General features: G+C 41.3%; 1 protein-coding gene across 7 annotated transcripts in view; it reads left to right on the plus strand.

The window, feature by feature from the left end:
* The window catches only part of ZMIZ1 (zinc finger MIZ-type containing 1), a 345,891-nt gene that overhangs the window by 37,618 nt on the left and 289,017 nt on the right, over window positions 1-19,256 (plus strand). For all 7 annotated transcript variants that reach the window (XM_071811737.1, XM_065843042.2, XM_065843046.2 and 4 more), the window contains exon 2: window positions 12,070-12,192. The gene's annotated coding sequence lies outside the window, so the exon portion shown is untranslated. The remainder of the gene's footprint in view (window positions 1-12,069; window positions 12,193-19,256) is intronic.

The raw sequence follows: 19,256 nt of genomic DNA on the forward strand, positions 1-19,256 counted from the left end.
TAAAAGGGCTGTGGAAGAAATGACCTGTCTGCTGTGAATGATTTCTGTATGTTTTGGTGGATGAAGAGCAGGGCACAGAACTGAGTATTGAGTGTGCTGGCACATTACCAGTGGCTCAGCGTAGAGGATTTAATGTCTGGTCATATATTTTTCACAGTAACTTAAATTTATGCCTAAATTGCACTTAAGCTTTATTTAAAATGCAGAAATCCTCGTTTTGTCAGTGTGTCAAACTTTGCTGGGTCTGAAGGTGAATTTCAGTGAAAGCTGGTATTTTTGTTTCGGATATGCCCAGCTGACAAAGGGTAACATTGCAGAACAGTCCACAACTACAGATTGTCCTTTTCCTTCAGCTCTTTTCTAGGAATCCTGAACCCTAGTACTCTTCCTTCTGAATCCAGCTACTCATGCAGCCTGAAGTCATTGTGCTTGCTGTTACCCAAACGAGCTGTCCCCCGATAAACACAGACAAGTCAGTCTGTTCTACCGGATCACTGCTGTTGAAGTGTGCGCCGCTCCTGGAAACACCGTGTTCCCAGCTCTCCCCTTCGCCCGGTCAACACTTCTCGCTGCCAATTTATTCTCTTTGAGTGTGGGTTTGGTCATTCTTGTTCAGCTATGCCAAGAATTACTTAGTAATTGCAACGGGATTTGGAGTGACCGTGTAATGTAGGGGAAAACAGATTTGTGCTCTTCCTGCTTTATGAAGACAGATGAGCGAGGGCTCACAGGGTTGTTAAAGCACAGCTTGAATGCTGGGTCTTAGCAGATGCCAAAGGTCCTCTGGTCTGCCTGATGATCCTGAAGGTTTCTGTTTTAATCTGGTACCAAAGGAAATATGAGTGCATGAGACATAGGCTTTAGCTGAACAAAAAGGGCAATAAAAAACCTAACCTACATCTCTTTTGTGTGAGTTTTTGTTTGTTTGCTTTTTTCCTAAGGACACTGAAGGTGTGTGGGTTTGTTTGGTTGGTTTGGTTTTTGTTTTGTTTTTCCTAAGTTCTTATTCAAGTTTTCACACTCTGCTTTCCCCGTGTGTACTGTCATAGCTGTGTAATTTATATCTCTTAAGAATCTGTGAACTCACCCTGAAAGATAAGAGTAGAAAAAAGTAAAATTCCTCATGTTATTAAAGCGAAAGTTGTGTGTGTGAGGATGGCCTGTGTTTGCTCTTATTTTAGTCCCTATCCTCTGTGCTCACGTTAAGGTCTTTTCTGCACTGCTGAAGTGTGAAGTAACAAGTAGATGATATTAGACCCAAGTTGTTTGTATGTGTGTGTTTTTCTTCTCAGAATTTCATTGAAAAGATGAGCTTTGTGTTTTGGCATTTGGAAAGAAGCATAAGGGTGTGTTTTAAATCCTAGGTAAAACTGATTTTCCCAAACTGCAGCATCTGATGTGTCTGTGTTGAACCGTAAGGCCTCAGAGCCCTGCTTGCTGCAGCAGGAAGGATTCAAATTCTGTCTGATTTTTCTTATAAGGCTTTAGCTTGTTGATTAGTATTGATTGCTGAAGCAATTGGCCACTTGAGTAGATGCTGAATCAAATAATCCCCTCAGTTCTTGCTTTGCAAATCCATTGTCATGGAACAAGCTGCTGAGAAGCTTTGCATATGTGCCACAGCGTGATGAGAAATTCTCTCACAGTCCGACTGGTAAAAATTGCACCTTTCTTCTTCTTAAAGTACTATCGACAAGTGATATTTGTGCATAAATTTTAGGGTAACAGTTTGTAGTTACATGTAATAGAATAACAACAAAAGGCCAGGAGTAGCTTTTTGACATATATAAATGATTTAGGTGCAGCGAGATTTAGCCTTGTAAATCACATAGGTAGCGCTGAAAAAATTTCCCACGTCTTTCTATCTAAAAAACCTGTACTGCTGATTGAACTCCCGACACACAGTGTAAACAGAACATCTGTAGCTAATGCCGCTTTTACATTTTGGATTCTAAACTGGTCCCTGAGATAACGGTGACAAAACCAGGTGATGCCCTAGAAAATAGCTGGGGATTTTGTGTGCAAGTTTCAGTGAAATGCAACGTGTTAATTGGAATTCTTAGAGTATAAACCCCAGCTGGCATTTGTAAGAGATTACTGCTGACATGTGAAAGTATGGGTGAACCGAACGGGAGGTGCAGGCTCAGCTATGTGAGCCTTGTTTCTGCTGTCTGGTGTGAAGCCCGGAGGAAGCCAAGCGATTGCTGCCATGGTGCGGTTTATGGACGCAGAGCCTCTGGCTGGAGGACGGGTGGTTACCTGTTACACGCTCTAGGGGCTGACGGCTCCGTTTGTTACCTCTTCCTGCTCTTGATCCTGAGTTTCCTCTCTTGACTGTTGCATTTTTGTTTATTGTTAACAGAAAAAGCTCAGCTGAAGTCTCCTTACTGGGGTCCTAGTTCTGCATTTCACATTAGCTATAGCTGTATCTATTGTGATAATACTTGTTTTAGTTGGTCACTTCAAATAACCAGTTACTTCTTGCTCAACTTTTTCCTATTTTAAGTATTTCAAATTCTTTGATTAGAGGCGGAAAAACATCACAGGGAAACAGGAACTGTGGAAAAGCCTCTGAACTCGGGGGGGAGTATACATGGTAGGTCATTAATTATATCATATTGTATCAGGCATCCATGTAGTGGAGCTATACTTTTGTGTAAGGAATAGCAGAAATGTCAGTAATAAGAGTTTCTTTCAGGAGATGATCCTTGTAAAAGGGTCCTTTGGAGACAGTCTCTTTGGCCTCTGTTTTGGTTTCTGATTAAGTTCCTGAGGCTGAATTTCTTGTAACAATAAATTAGCGCTTAGATACATTTTCCAGAGGAAAAGTGTTTATTAAGAGCTGTTTGTGACCATCTGAGCTTCAGGACAAGCTAACAAGCTAAAAGTGGAAAATACAGTCCAAATATACATGCACACTCAGATGATGGTTCACTGTTTTTTCTTCTTCCTCTGTGAGGCTGATACTCAAAGTCTTGGCCATTGACCACTGATAGCAGAAGCCTATTACAAAGGAAAGCAACATCAGAACTGGTGAACAGAACGAGATAATTCATCTTTTTAAGATGCAGATAAAATATCATAAGTAGTTAAAATGTAGATTATTATTACAAAATAATATGAAGCATTAATAGAAGGAATACCTGAAAGCACATGTGTGGTGTAGGAAATAATTATGTTCCTAGCACTGTCTTTAAACTTGTTCATGCACCATGTTCAATCTACAGATAAATGTCTTCCATTTTTGAGGTCTCTGAACTTGCTAGACCCGTGGGATCTTAAGCAAATCTTCTGAAAATGACCAAAATTATTTTCTTAGCAAAAGCAGCAAGTTAGTACGCACCGCTAATGCTCTATTGTCTTGCTCATGCCCACCATGCGCTGGCTCAGGGAGAAGTGGATGATCGAGCACCTGCAGCATAACTGGTTGTCTTTTGCTGATTTTTGAAACAGGGCTAATGCCTTGGTTTTAAACATCTCTTCTGTACTGCATCTGAAATGCATTGAAATCATTGTGCCACTGCACAAGTCTTTACTAGTAGCGATGTTGTTCCCAAGTGATCTCTGCATATTGATAATGAATTTTCTGTTATGCATGTAACTTTCCCTGGGGTGGTGTGAAACTAGATCACTGAAGTGATTTATGAAATGGAAACCTGTTTGAAAGCTCATATTAGTAGTGGTTTGACAGTTGTTTGGCTTTGTTATTCTAAGTGACTTTTATCATGGAACTGGTTTGTAAAAATAAAGGGAGTTGGTGGTGTGTATGCACAGATACTGCAGTATAAAACCCCAAAATCCAATGCAGAAAAGTCCTATCTCTGAAGCTAAGAGAAGTCAAATAGTTAAGCCTCAAGTGTGGATCTGTGATAATTCAGTTAAATGTGCAATATTATCTGAGGAAATGCATCTTCCTTCTCTGATAACACTGATGAGAATTTGAAAGGCTTTAACTATTAGTTCAGAGTTGTTTTCCATTAGACTTACCTGCAATTATTGTGAGAGTTATATTTGGGGATCTGAGAAAGTTTGTTTTGCAGCCTTTGGTTATGTCTGCTCAGACAAGCCTTGCCCTGGTTAGGAAGGGGAAACACTAGGGACGGGTACACTCCCACTGCATCTTTTAGCTGGAGATCCACATTGTGGTCTCAAGATTCCAGAGAATTTGTTGGAAAGCCAATGTGCTTTACGTGCTAGGCAAAACTTAATAGCAATTTTAGCTTCTTGAAATGTGCGTTCTTGATGGAGGGGAAGAGATGTGAACTTGAGTGGTTTTTAAAAAAATAATTAAAAAAAAAAAGGATTACGTACTTTAACAACAACAAAAAAAGATTTGGCAAGGAGGATGTATTACAAGTAATCAATAGATAAAATGATCAAAAGATCATTTTCAGCACACTCTACAAGAAGTTGCTTAAAACCAGTGTCAGAACTCCACGGACTTTCCCTAAATGTCTCTTGAGGAATGCAGAGCACAAACCAGAGCAACCTCTTTTCCCTGGCTCACCTCAGCAGCTGTGGGGGGCTGCGCAGCTGGTGTTTCTTTGTGCAGCAACCAAGAGCCGGGCCAGGTGCCCTGTGTCTGTGTCCCGACGTCCACTCCCCCTGTGTCTGTGTCCCGACGTCCGCTCCCTTGTCACAGGCAGGCAGCGTGGTGGTGGCTGCTCGTGACCTGCAGGACAGGCGAGCATCTTCTCTCTGGTGTTGATGCTGGGTCCTGGACCAGTGTGGAACCTGGTGGTGGTTGTGTGTTACATTAATAACGTGGGCTATTACTGCATATAGATAAGGATTAATATTATACCAGAATTGATTGTGAATTACTTCGTTGATATATCATGAAATCAATTCAGTGAGATAATAGCTTGTGTATTATTACTTCTAAATACTGTATTGCCTTCCTTGGGACTCAGTATAATGATGCACAGGCATCGTAAGCGTGGAGGTTTTGTTTTTGCTTGTTTGTTTTGGTTTGGGTTCTTTTTGTTGTTGTTTTTTACATGAAGTGGATTTGCTCTAATGATGGTTGGAAATAAAGGACTTGGTGTTTTATAACATAGCTGTCTGTAAACAGGCTGGAAAATGTTTTCCAGTGACAGCAGATTTTCCTAGCTACTTTCGGTATCAACATTTGGCATTATCTAGTTGCTCGGCTCAGTGAATTCTTGAATCATTTTCAGGGGAAAAGAAAAAAAAACAGCTTCATAGGATTTACATTTTGGGAGCAGACAAAGATTCTTTCTGTACTTTTTTCTAAATCTGTAGCTTTTTTTTTTTTTTTTTTCGGAGTGAACAGAAGCATTATTTGATGGAATTTATGCCATCATGGGTAGTGGAACACTTTGGTAGAGGAGATTTTCCTGCTAGTGTTTTGTAAGTGGGCTCTGGGTGTGGGCAGGGGTCTCTGGAGCAGTCCTGGCATCGTGTTCAGCTTTGGATGTGTCTGCACCGTACTTCAGAGCTATTATTACAGCTCATCGAAACAGATGCAAGGTAGTTCAAAACAAATTAATTTGGGTTCCAGTCGCAGGGCTGCTGCAGGACTGAGGTTTCACTGGCCGAGTATGGAGCCAGAGCTGCTGTTTGTGTGTTTTGTGTTGATGTTTTTCTAGCTATGGCTCACTTAGAGTAGCTGTTTAGAGGTAGGTCAGCTAGGTGCTTGCATACTGCAATCATACCAGGCTTGTGGCTGAAGACTGTGTTCCTTCTTTGCTACAGTTTTGAACTTGTGAATTTCAATAAAATTGAGGGGGTTAAAGTTGAGGGAGCAGCTTTGTAAGGTGGTTTTTCAGTCTTTGCATAAAATGGACCTAAAAAAAGGGATTTTACTTCCCTTCACTGGTAGCCAGCATATCACAGCCAGTCAAGGTGCCACCAGTTGGCATCTGTGTCCAGATTCCCCATATTGACATGAGTCATTCCAAGCTGATAAAAAAAAATTAGGTCTAGTCATAACTTGCCCCAGTAAAGGTTCACAGTAGCTTCAAGAGAATAAGTCTGTGTCATTTTTCTGGGCTGAGGCTGTCAGTTTGGTGACAGTTGGGTTTTTCTGAACATTATCTGTTTCACTGGCTTGCTAGCTGGCGAGCAGCTTGAGGTGAAATCTTTGTCTTGTTGAAGTTGCTCGATGCTTCACCATTACCTCAATGCTTCTTTCCGCACCCCCCCCACCCCCCGCCCCATATGCCATTGAATTAACATATATTTCAAATAGAGATCAAACTTGTAAATGCTGTTGAGGCAGTTGTAGCTGCTGCAGGCTGCCGAGTGTTGGAGGTGATGGATGGGGTTGTTACTGGCCCTTACGGGAGATGAGGGACGGTGGATGGGCCTCAGTCCCTGAAGTTGCTGCTCCCTCGTATTGCTACCTGTTTACTGCAAAAGACAGAAGCCTCCTTTCAACCATTCTGCTTCGTGTTTTAGCCTCTCTCCTGCTGCCAAGAATATTTTTACTCTGCGTCAAGAGAAAATGAATTCATGCCTTCAGGATTTGTACTCTGCTCTGTGCTATACGATAGCAACCCAGTGAGATGCGCAAGTGGAAACTGCATTAATGATTGATAAAAGCTGAGAGCTGTTTAAATTTTTTTTCCTGTTTAATGACTATCAATAATTTAATGCATTTACTGTATGTTTTTAAGAAATAACACCCATATTACAGGCTTGGGTTTAATAGGCTAAGTGATTCAAGCTTCAAAAAATACAGATTTCCGACATCAAGTGTATCTTCTTTTTAATTAAGAATAAGACAGAAAAATATGAAACCCGGCTTGTGGGATGGAGATAGATCTTGTGAAAAACAAATGTTTCTGTGTGGCCCCTCCCCACCCCGTGCCCCTTGGCGCCTGATCTTGCCCCGCAGAGAGCGGTGGCTGAGCCGGGTGAGGCGGTGGCTGTGGTCACATCAGCACGGGGCCCACCAGCAGTGGCACTTGGAGCCCACGCTGCCACCCTGCGGGGACCCCGGGACGATGCTGCTCTCCAGGACGTGGCCGTGTGCCTGACTTTTCTGTCCCTTATGTCCTAGTCCTGGTTGCACAATAACACTGTGATTTTAGCAGGTTCGTCAGTGTCCTGTCACCTCAATCACTTGGGAAAGGTTGAGGAGCATGGCTTTTAGAGAAAGAATTGCTTCCTAGCTTAAAAGTGAGAAATAAACATTTCAAAAAATTATTCCCTCCCTGTTTCTTGTAAAGGGATGAAATTTTTAAAGTTATGAGCATCTTCCATTGTGCTTGGATGCACTGGGTTTGGTCCTCGGGGTTTTGCATGTAAAATATGAGGTATAAAATCTTACTTCTGCTAGATATGTGCCTTTTTTAGTGGTTAAGAGGAAAATTAGATCTCTTTTACATTATTGGTGCTTGCTGCAGTTAGACTGGCAAATAAATGTCATGCATAGGTTTGTGTGTTTTAATAAGCATGTTATCTAAACAGATGCATATGAATAGTGGTTCTGTAAACTTCTATTTTCAAATGGACAAATGTCACTTTGGGAAGAGAGTGTTTTCAGGATTGGAAAAAGCAGACGAGGAAATACAGATAGGTGTAATATTTAAGCTGCATAAAAGAATTTTTAAAACACCTCTAAATAAATATCTAAAAATATAATACATTTGGCATTTGAATAAAGGTGGTTCAAATTAATGAAAATTATACTTCTCCTTTAGGAACTGTATTTCATGTAAGTAAAGTGCAGAGTCTTATATTTAGACATCTATTGATGGGTGCATCCCATGAGTTCACTAAGACCCAGGCAAATCAAAGGAAAATCTATTTAGATCTGTGTTTTGCTTCACTCTTACCATGCCTTTACCCTTTGTGCTTCTGCAAAGATATTTTGATAACTTTCTCATGGCTATTTGCAATAGATACTTGAGAAGAGCTTCCTGTCTTTGTGCAGTTCAGGGAAAATGGTATTTATGTTTGAAGAAGCTTCTTTCTTCACAAATACCTTCAGTACAGGTGTTTGTGGTGGGAGTGCTTACCCTGCCCTGTGCTTACAGAAGCATGTGCTTGCACACACGTATGCATGCATAATAGGGATATGCTTTTAATTATTACAAAATTAAATGAGAATCTGTTTATTTCTGGCTTTTTCTCTTAATGTTGCTGTAGGTAAGTGCTATGTTAAATGCAAGTTTCATTTCCTACAGACTCTCTCCAAACTGTAGATATTAGAAAACAGCTTGGAGAAGGAACGTGCTGCAGGAGAAGTGAAGTTCCTGGCTTGGAAACACGGGGTTGAGAGTCCTGCCTGCAGAGTTAAGGGAGGGTTCCCAAAATACCTGAGAGGTACCACTGCCGTTAGTGGCAGAGACACTACAGACTAATATGTTTTAGTAAGGTACATGAGAGATACTTATGGTACTCTTCTAAGAAACGTTTTAGCTACGGGTTGTACAAGAACGTGTATGGAAAAAGGTCTCTTTTTTTGGTTCCGTAATGATGATTAAGAGTAGGTATTTCTCTTTTTTTTCTTAACTTGCTTTTTTGTTTTTTACAATGGGAAATTAAGGTTGCTTCTTCCCTCAGATATCCATAGAAGAGTTGTTACCTCTCCTAGATCAAGAGTTTGAAAAATAAACAGAAAAAAGGAAAACAATTTTTTACAATGATATAAACATCATCTATTTCTGCAAGTCCACACTGAGTGTGCATATAATTCACCTGAAGAAAAGTAGCCGTTCGTTAAACATAGATTGAAGAACCTTGAGAACTGTTCCCCCCCATAAATTTTGTGAGGTGGTGATAATGTCCTTCCGCCCTTTAAACCCTGCTTTGCCGCGGTTTGGGGAGGGGGCTGCTACACACAGCAGCGCTCTGGTCCAACTCCTTTCTCTGGTTCTTTGCGTATATGGAAGTCATAAACATCATAGAGCTAGAAAATCCAAAAAACTAGAAAATCTTCAAGATTGGTTGTGTATAACAGAAGCGCCCTTTAACAGAGTAGTTCCCAAGGGGCTGGTGGGGCTTCTGGTGAGGGTCAGGCAGGATAATGTAACCCTTATCTCTGCCAGTTGTGTGGTGCAGACTGCAAGTGAGGAGAGCTACTTTCCCAAAACTGTTAATTTTTTGAACTTTAAAATGTCTCTGGATCAATTAAATGAAGAACTAGACCCTGGCAAATGTCATGCAGGATCTTTGCATTTAATCACGGGAAGTGGGTGAGATGTGGGTAACACCTGGCACAAACACTATATTTTGATTGTGCAGCAGGAGGATTAGATCTGGCACTTGTTGTTTGGAAAGAAGGGTTAATTTTTACTCAAGATAACATTTTGGACTCCCCACTCCAGGTTTCAGTCTTTAACTCGGGTACTGTCCAGAATCAGCAAGGGTAGCGTGAGATTTACTGAAAACCCAACTCTAGCTGTTGGAATTGAGGATTATTTTTATTAAGCTTGATATAGAAAAGCTACTTGGCTAAATCCACTGCAGAAGTTGACTCATGTACCGTCTGAGGGTGTTTGTTTTAACATATGCCTCTTTACTTATCCGATGCTGATGTCAGCGTTTTGTTGGGTTTCGATACAGTGTTTCCCAGTTTTCTGTTTGTTTCCTTCCTGTAGTGGCTGTGTACCCCAAACGTCTTGACATATTTCTTATACAGATTATCTCTAGTGCTGCTGGAGATTTAGTGAAGTCTTCTGGTATCATAAGTCATTTTGCTAGGTTTCTCCACATAGAATTTGACTTTTGGGCTTTTGGGTAATGCTGCTCTTTTTTGTTTGTTTTGTTTCCCTGAGTATTTGGAAACAGAGTGATCTTTCTTTCTTTGGGGCAAGTGATGTTAAGTTAAACCTACATCCCCAAGTGGTACTATTGACAGATTTCTGCCTTCCTGAAAATGCTGTTAAAAAATCTTCAGGTTTTTGCACTTAGGCTTCTTTTTTGCCACCTCTTGTTTTTATGTTTGATCAAAAATATGCTTCCTCCAAATCTTGTATGTCTGCTTTAAGTTATTTCTCCTACCAGCAAGAGGATGAGAGTGTAAAATTTTTAGGCACTTGAAATGTAACCAGTATATCAATTCGTAGCAGACGTTACCTGACATATGTGGGGGGTTTCTCTTAGCAGGGAGAAAAATGCTGTCTAAAGCGTGCTTTAGATTTAATAATGAAAAAGAAAAATGACGCTTTTGATTTAGGGATGCAAAAATAGTGTGTGGTTAAGAGGGGGAGACTTTTTTTTCCCTCGTGTTTTGCAACCTGATCTGTGCTGAGCTGTTCAGTATTGATTAGCGCATGGCCTCAGGATGTACACATGTCAGGAGCAATTTACTGAGGGTGGTTTCTTCCCCTGTCCCCACAAGGAGGGCTGAAGCACTGCTTCCCTCTTTTTTTAAAAAAAAACTGTGACAATTTGAGTACTCCAAGCATTGGCTTAAGTTGCTTTGGATCCCTTGGTACAAGAGGGCTGAAATCTGACAGAAAGCAGAAATGTGACCGAGGAGTGTAAAACACAGAGAAGGTGGGATTAACAGTGTGGGAAGGTTTGCGTTAGGGAACAGGTTTTTAGCAGGTACACTTTTGTGTCAGAATCCATTCTTTCACGTTGTCGGATTGTTGCTAGGCCTACTTATGGGTGAACGTAACAAGGCAGAAGAAGTTTAGAGTCTTGTTCTTTTTCTACTTAGTGCACATTTTCTGTGTCGTCTTCTGTGATCTTTATTTAGTTTTTCATTGTTTATTTACACTGCCACTGTTACTTCATGAGTTCTTTAAATCATTGCCTATCTAGAGGGGAATCTGGACAGAATTATTCTTGCAGCTTTAAGTCTTGCTGACAGGAGGAGAGAAGAAGAGAGCTTTTGTCCCCTAGAGAAATGTGGGAACTGTGGCCATTTAGAATTGGACAGACATGGTCGGCTTTGAGGGACATGCTGTGATGGGAGCGCTGCCTTTTATGTTGTTTCCTACCTGTTAGGGCCCCTTGTATAAAAGTGTCTTTCGGGAGACTAGGATCCATATGCAGTTGCATACTGTTAGCAGACAGGATAATTGTCATTTTGAGGTGTGTGTGGAAATGTAAGGTAGCATAGACTTTTTTCCTTATTTTCGGAACTTGCGTGCAGATTTTCCATGGCACAGAAAAGGAGAGAGTTTTCTGTACGAATATAAGCCAACAAAATGTGATAGAGAACAGACTCGATGTGTTTCCCTTTGCTCATTCCCCGTGGAAAACCTTGATTGCCATTTCCTCAAATATGTTAATGTCTTGCGTGCACCCTTTAAAATAATTTTCCACTTGATTTTCCTGCCTTTCATCAGAGGCAGGTACTGGAGGTAGGGAGGGGCCCATTAAATCTGGGTGTCTGTAAGTGTCTGTAAATTCTCCTTAGGAGTAGGGCAGAGAGAGAGATATGGTCTGAGGTGAGGGATTGTGGTTTTGTGGGAGTGAAGCTGGATTTCTAAATGGTATCTTTAGTCACAAAAAGGTTTTTTAGTTCCCTTTCCCTTCACTCTGATACTTAATTTTTTTTTTCTCTTATTGTTACAGTAAGATTCAATGTAGCTGGAACAGGTTGTCTTAAGAAAATAGTTTGTCTTAAGAAAAAGAGTAGTTGTCTTGAAATAGTTACGATTAGTTACATGTACCTCAGAATTCTAGGTATGATCCTAGCAGGGAGTATGTAAGCATTTGAATGTCAGTATATACCTGTATGTTCAGTATGCATGTTGGAATTTGCCTTTTGCCAACTATTTTGATAGTAAATGTGGCTCATTTGAATTTTTACAGAAGTGGGTGTGAGCTTGGCTGATGCATATTTACTTAATAGAATTAGTACTCAAGAACACTTTTGAATGAGACTTTATCCCATTCTAGTAGGGGTTTTATCCCATTCTGACATGAATCCATCTTTATTTTTCTTAGTATTAGGTGACTTGACTTTCATTTTCTGTATTTTGATAAGGTGACGATAGAAAGAGAAAATACAGGACTGCTCAAGTTGGTGTTTTAGGGCTGGAGAAGGAGCAGCACAGTAGCTTTTCCAAGGAGTTGTTATCTGTAGCCTCTTGGAAAACATGAAAGCTAATACTTGTTTCTTTTTTTTTTCCCTCTTAGGACATACTGTTGTGCTGAGGAAGAAAACAACTCCCTGCTCTTTTTTTTTTTTTTTCTTTTTTTTCTTCGTGCTGAATTAGAAGCTTCAGGAATGTGCTAATTGGCAGCGGCCTCTTCAGAAAGGTAAGAGGTAATTGTTATCTGCTTTTTGAGGTGTCTTCCCTTCTCGGCTCCTTCTGGAAGGGAGGGTGATGTTAGAAGAAACCTGTCTACATAGAGTTTACACAAGTCTTCTGGTTAGTATGGATTGCCCTTCTAACAGTGTGATGCAAACAGAAGCTTTGTGTGCTTCTTGCTCTACTTCTTTGTTCAGGATACAGTCCCTTGGGAAAAAACACTAGAAGTCAAGATACATTTTAAATGCAGAGAAAAAAATCATGTAACTATTGTATTGCAGACTGACTAACTAAATCTTTGAGTATAAGCTTAGAAAAGAATGTGAGTTAGGTGTGGAGAAGCCAAGATGAAGAATCGTGTCTCAAAAAGTACTTCTTTTATTATTATCATATGTGTACATCTAATCAGATATAGATTTTTTTTTTGTTTATTTGTTTCTCTAAACCTAATTGCCTTCTCTGTGGTCCTTCATGGTTTCATGGCCTGTTGTACCACTGACCAGTAAGATAGGAACCAGCTGGACCCCTAGCTCTGGTGCTGTATTGTGTGTTCTGTGAAGAGTTGGAAGTATAGTGCAATTTTAAACCTCTCCAGACTTTTTTATTTTTAGTTTTGGGCAGAAATGCAAAATGTGGGTGAGAGTTGAAATGCAGTGCCTTTTTTTGTAATACTTCTAAGTAATTAAATTTTGTGGTTATCTCGTGATGTGATCCACATGTAATCCATGCCTGTCTTTCCACTTCAAGACATTCAATTTGTGTTTCAGGATACGGAAAGTACAAAAAAATTAGTGCTCTGATTCATAGAGCATCCTGAGCTGCTTGACTAGACTCAAGTCAGTTGCTAGACAAATTGCACATGTATTTTAGTACCTAAACTTCATGTTTAGATTTTTATTTGCTTAGGAACTGGCTGCAGTGCTTTGAGATGTCATTTCCCGTTCCTTCTTTGTGATAGAGTTTAATGCTTCTTGTAGTGGGGACATTATCTTCTGTCTAGACCTCAGCCATTCGGGTTGATGGCTGATGTCTTAACTTAAACCAGCTCTGAGAAGGGGTTTATGCTAACTTGCTAGGCTCTGAACTGGGCAGGCCAATGCGTGATATAAATTTTTCTGCCAGATTTGCTCTGTGGTACCAACCTTTGTGAAGACAGTGTGATGCAATGATGTTTTAAATTGCCCCGGTGAGATTTGTCAGAGTTCATTTGTCAGACCCCACAGACTGCCTAAGTACACTAACTTATCAAGGATAAGCTGCAGACAGGTAATGTGCCTTGGAATGTTCTCTTTCTCATTCTCCATCTCATTCTTGACAGTGCAGAGGGAAGCTAAGTCTTTATTGAATGGCCGCTACCAGCTGCCTGGCTACCTTCAGCAATAAAGCTAATGACCTAATGGGCAAATGTTTCTTGGAGACCTTCAACTGAGGCAGAGACAAGGAGAAACATATAGACCAGCTAAAGGGTTCTCAAGGAGTTTGCAATTTCCCTGGGGATCCTTCTGTATAATTACCTGTCTATCTCTTTGTCTCCTATCTTTTAATGCAGGAGGAGTGTCAGACTCCAGGCTGCTAATCTTTGTTACTATGGAAAGGCTGGTTACACTCCTCTTCCTGCACTTCAAAAATGGCAATTGCTGGTCCCCAGCTGGTTTCCTGAATCTAACTTAAAAATGGATGATAGCTTTTCTCCTTGGTGCCAGCCTGAATAATGCAGCTGCCTGTGCTGTTGCAGTCAGGCAAGTGATGCTGCGGTTTGCTGGGAGGAGGAGTTCACAGAAGCTGCCTTGTGGCCTCTGAACCTGTTTTCTCCCAGACGAGCAAAGGCTCTGTGAAATTCCTTTGAAACGTAGAATTTTGGGGCACACTGAGACGTGGGAGGCTTGGCTGTGCTGGAGGTGTGGAGGAAAGCTGCTATTAAGATTCGTGGCTCCAGCTGAGTTTTTGTACAGTTTCTGAATGCCTTCGAACTCCCTGGGCTGAGGGCTGAGGGAAACACAAGCCTCACAAGCTGTTTTGCAGGGTCGTGGGCATCGGCTGTTGTTCTGGCCTCCCTCCCAGCACATATCTTACGCAGCGATGTGCAGTGGAGACAAGTGCCTCTGCTCAGTGCGTAGGGTCAGTGGAAAGGCTGTACACAGCCCTCTGCCATTCTCTCTGGCTGGACGCATCTGTTTGTCCTTCTTGCACGTCAGTGGAAATTTGGAGGGTGTTCCCTGTCTGCTGCTCCCCTCCTCCTTACTCTGCACAGGCTTCCGGAGTTACAACATGTCAGATTGTCCCTCCAAAGCCCTGGTTTGAGAACAGCTCCAGCACAAACACCTTGTCTCTGTGTGCTTCTTTCTGTCCTCGCAAGGAGAAACTGTCTCCGTGTTGGACGGGGTTCCCTTCCAGCTGCTGCAGCGACTTGGATGCCCAGGAAATGTATGTTGCTGAACCTCTTTATGGTACCTTTGTAAAACATGCTTTAACTGTCTGCAAATGTATGGTATTTAAGCAGCAGAGTCTGTATTATCAAATGCAGTCATGCAGACTGTATTCCTCGGGGTAAAAAGCTTTGGGAGGAGCAGCTGGATGTGATAGTGAAATTTGAGAACCAAAGCAAAAGGAAATTCTTGCCCGTGTGTTGGACTAGAGCAGGTTCAGGAAAGGTGGAGGGTGGGGAAGCGTATATCCCTTCCCAGACTGGAAATGTTGGAGGGGGATAGAAAGGAGAGGCAAAGCAGGGACAAAGCGACAAAATATCAGGCTGGCTAGCGGCCCACAGTTTGCTGTGTTTTGTTTGCTGCTTGTAATGCTATGCTTTCCTCCCACATTTCCTCTAACTCAGTTTGGGCAAATAGAGTTTTCAATGTTTTTGTTCCTTTAAAAGAGCAACCATACCTCTTTTCAGACTGTTTCAGAAGTCGTGTTTCTTACTGGTGCATCTAGAATGATTATTTTTGCACTGATTTTTTTGAAAGAACTTTTATTAGCCTCATTCATTATCTCTCCCTTATTTGCTTTCTCATTTGTATCAACCTGAACCGTCTCCAAAGGAAAGGTGATACTGTTGCTACCTAATGTTCCAGGTGGGCAACACTGTGTATGTTCAGCAGCCTGCTGTAATAACTAACTTGTCAGTTGGAATCTTACCCTGTTTGTATTTCTCTTTTCATATATAAATCAGGTTCATAGTTCTTGAGCCTTTGTAGAGTGTTTCAACAATGTGTTTGCTTCAACTGTTGGTTTTCCCCAAATCCTTTGCTATACATTTGGGGTTAGGATTTCTCTTTCAGTGACTGCATTCAGTAAAATGCAATGCCTGTCAAAGCTATGTTGCACCTTACAAGAGAATGACAGGTTCTTCCAGAGCCCTCGGTTTGCAAAGCCTTAACTGTCTCCCACTTGAAATCAGGACTTTACCACTGCTTAAGGCCTTTAAGTACTTAATTAACTTTATGTTAACAGTGAGGCTGCACTCTCTTGTTTTTTAATGAAACCTTTGATATTTTTCTGATTTTTATTTTGTGAAGGTTACAGGTTTAAATTTTTTATTCTCATATGGAAAAGATTTAAGCCTCTAAAATTTCTCAGGTTATTTGTATGTTTAGAATCTGTTTACTATGTAGTGTGCAAAAAATATCAGAAAGCTGGATCCTTATTTTGTACTTTCAAAAAGATTGTTTTAAATATTTTTTGTTTTAAACACAAGGAAAGTGGGGAATTCAGAGCTCAAATTAAGTATTGTTCTTAACTCACTCGTTTCATATACAAAGTCTAAGAAATACTAAGAAGCAGAGTAGAAGTCTGATGTATCTAGGCCCAAGAAGCTAGGTTAAAATGAAGAACCATGATTTTGGATTTCCTTATCCTTTCAGTTGTCTGGGTCAGCCCTTCTCTGACAGGAGACTTCAGAGATCCCAGTAAGTGAATAAGTGAACAGGGTGGCAAGGAGAGGTGATGAAGCACTGCTGAGGCTTACCTCAGGGCATCTGTGTCTGTATGGAAGGCTGGAAGGGATTGTCTTCCACTTGTAGAGTAGCTCTGGCAATGGCCATTTGTTGTGGCTGGTTAAAACCCTTCAGTTCTTTGGTGTTAGGTGAGGTCCCTTGGCTTTCCTCTGCTTTCAGCAGTTACGGTCTGCCTGCCTCAGTTGTCCTTAATGCACTGGCATTTTTGGTACTCCTCGTGGCCATCATGCTTGAGGTGTGCAGACCTACTTCTGAATATAAAACTGAGTTTGTTTATTGAGGAGTAAGTCCTACGTGGAGTGGCACATTCCCTTGTACTGGTGCCTGCTGTCCTTCTCTGCTCTGCCACTCTGATGAACTGCAGTTGGGTCATTGGTCTGCTCCTCTTTGCATCCACTCCCAGGGGTTGAATGGATGCTTCTGGAGGCCCAATGTCTGCCCACTGCCACCCCTGGTGCATAAGTAATGGCCCTGAGCATTGAGGTGGCTTCTTGTGCTCCCTAGAGCTGTGCAGGCCTGCCTGGAGGAGCTCTCGTGGAACCACCTGCTGTGGCTGCTGCAGAGCAGCAGGAGTGCAAACCATCAGTCTGGAGGAAGGAGTTTTTGGAAGGAGCCTGTGGTGCTAATCCGTAATCAGTGGCTGAGAGGAACAAAGTGTAACACATAAGTGGCAGGTTTTGGTGTTTTGCTTTTGCTTATGTTACCTGTTAGTCCCTCAAAAAGAAAGCTGGAAGGTCCAGAGCAGATTAGAATGTTGTTAAAGTTAGCAACAGAAAAAAATTTGTTGCCTCATTTCTTTGCAAGTGATGACTGTTCTGCTAGGGAATGACCCATCTGGGTGCGTGCTGCCCCGTCCTTCCGCTATGCAAAAATGTCGGTGAATTTCTTCTATGTTCCAATAATTTGCATATTAAAACAAAACCAAAATAAATCAACCAACCAAACGAAACCAAAAAAAAAAACCAAAGCAGCAGAATTTTTCTCCCTAAACCAAACATTTTAAAATACGAAGCCAAAATAGTGAGTTGATGTTTCAAAACGGTGTTTCCTAGTTTTGTTTGTCTCTTTTCTATGGTGTGTAGCATACGCATGGTTTAAGGTGTCTAGAAAATGTGCTGCCACCTGGGGTGTTGGTAGGATTGGGTGCTACTTACAGCTCGGGTGGTGTTGGGGGATCATGCGTTCTGTCTCTCATCCCTTTTGGGCTTCCCCCATGGGAAAGCTCCTGTTCGATTAGCCCAGGCAGTAGAGAGCTGTGCTTGTGTCAGCTGTGGGACAGGAGATATTTGACCCTGTGGGAAGCCTTGAGTTATAAGGAAATTTTGTCTAGAAAATTCTGTGCAGATTTGAACTGGCTGGGTAAATTTATACTGGGAAGTGCTTTGTAACATGTGGTCTGAAATATTTTTGATCTGGTGCTGATGGCCTTAAAAGCCAGATGAAGTACATCAGTGACTCATGGTCACTTACTGCCCTGCTGTGTGATGTGAACCAGATCTTCCTTTGGTGCCCTCCTGGATACACCCTTGTCTGGCTGGACCCTGAATTTCAGGCTTGAGCTTATACTCTGTGGTTCATAACCTATACATGACATGCTCTTCTCTTGAAAGAGACCGCTTGTAACATAAATACAAAGTTTCTGGTCACTTTAATAATATTCTACCTATGGTTTAGCTCGATTGAATAGTAATTTAGACCTAAATGTTAGGGTGACTGAGGAGCTTTTCTTTTCCCCTCCTCTCCACCCTCAAACTATGATTTTGTTACAGTTTTAGGCCTAATGATTTTTCCATCATCTCTGTGGGCATTATTGCAAAAGAATGGATGCTTAGCTTTTCAAGAAATATAAAGAAAGAAAATGGGAAGTTGTGGGGTTTTTTTGTTGGTATTTGTTTTTGTCTTTTTTTTAACTTCCCAAACACCTTTGGGTATTTGTGACATTCATAAAATCAATTGAACAGATATGAAAATCGGGTATATGAAGCAAAGCACTGTTTGCCAGCAAAATGAGCAGCTATGATATATTTCAGTCTTCAGATGCTTGGCTAAAGAACAGTAACATACGTTTTTTGCTGCTAGAAATTGAGATTTTGGCGGTAATATGCAACTGTGAAATCTGTAGGCATATACTCTAGCAGAAGCTGTCTTTATTCATATGCAACACATGGTATTTGGCTTGGGAGAAAGTTCTTTGCTCTCTAAGAAAGTCAGGTTTTTGATGGAACTAACTGCTGTTTATGCCTCATATTTAAATTTCTTTTATTCTGGAAAGACAAATGAGTTGTAGGTATCAATGGTACTGTTTTCCCCCTGTTCCCAGCAACCCACTATATTTCTCTGGCTTACTCTTCTTACCATGCTGTTTTTTTCCAAGCTTGTGATCATAATTACAGTGAGAAGTAGATTATATCCATCTGTATATTCCAGCAGGGAAATGGAGCCTTGGATGAGTTGTGGACTGTGAGACCTTTCCTTCTTCATCTCTCTCTATAATGAAGTATTTGTGGTATGTTTGAAGAGTGCTGGAGGTGTCAGTCCAAATGGCCTAATGGTATAGGGAGAATGGAGAATAAAAGAAAAAGGATGGAAGTATGCGAGTGGCGGTTCAGTGGTGTCACATTAATACCATCCTCAAATCAAGTGCTCATTCATTTTAACCAGAGGTTAATTAATCAGAGTGAGTAGATAAAACGATAAGCTGCTTTTAATGAAGTGAAGCAGCTTTATTAGCAGTAAGCAAAATGCAGAATATCTGGTGTCTGGCACACACAGTTTTCACGGGGACTGTGGTTTGCCACCAGCTTTGGCGTGCACTGGCGTCTTTCTCGCTGTGCTCTGCAGGCCGTGCTCTGTGTGTGCTTCAGTGTTTGGCCAGTTCGGAACACAGGGGATCTAATCAAATCAGAACCAGGTGTAATGTGTAAAAACAGAAAAAGATATGTTTCTTACAGATCTTCCTCTTTGCCAGAAACCAGCATTTGCCAACTTTCATACTTTGGATGCTGTTATTTTTCTTTGGAGATGGCAGGCGTTACACATACACAGCAAGCAAAGAAAACCTCTGTGTGGGTTTGCAAGAGTGACGCTGTTTGGAAGGCAGCAATATGGCACTGCCTGG

This window comes from Patagioenas fasciata, chromosome 8 (genome assembly GCF_037038585.1).
Source record: "Patagioenas fasciata isolate bPatFas1 chromosome 8, bPatFas1.hap1, whole genome shotgun sequence".
Taxonomy (NCBI): Eukaryota; Metazoa; Chordata; class Aves; order Columbiformes; family Columbidae; genus Patagioenas; species Patagioenas fasciata.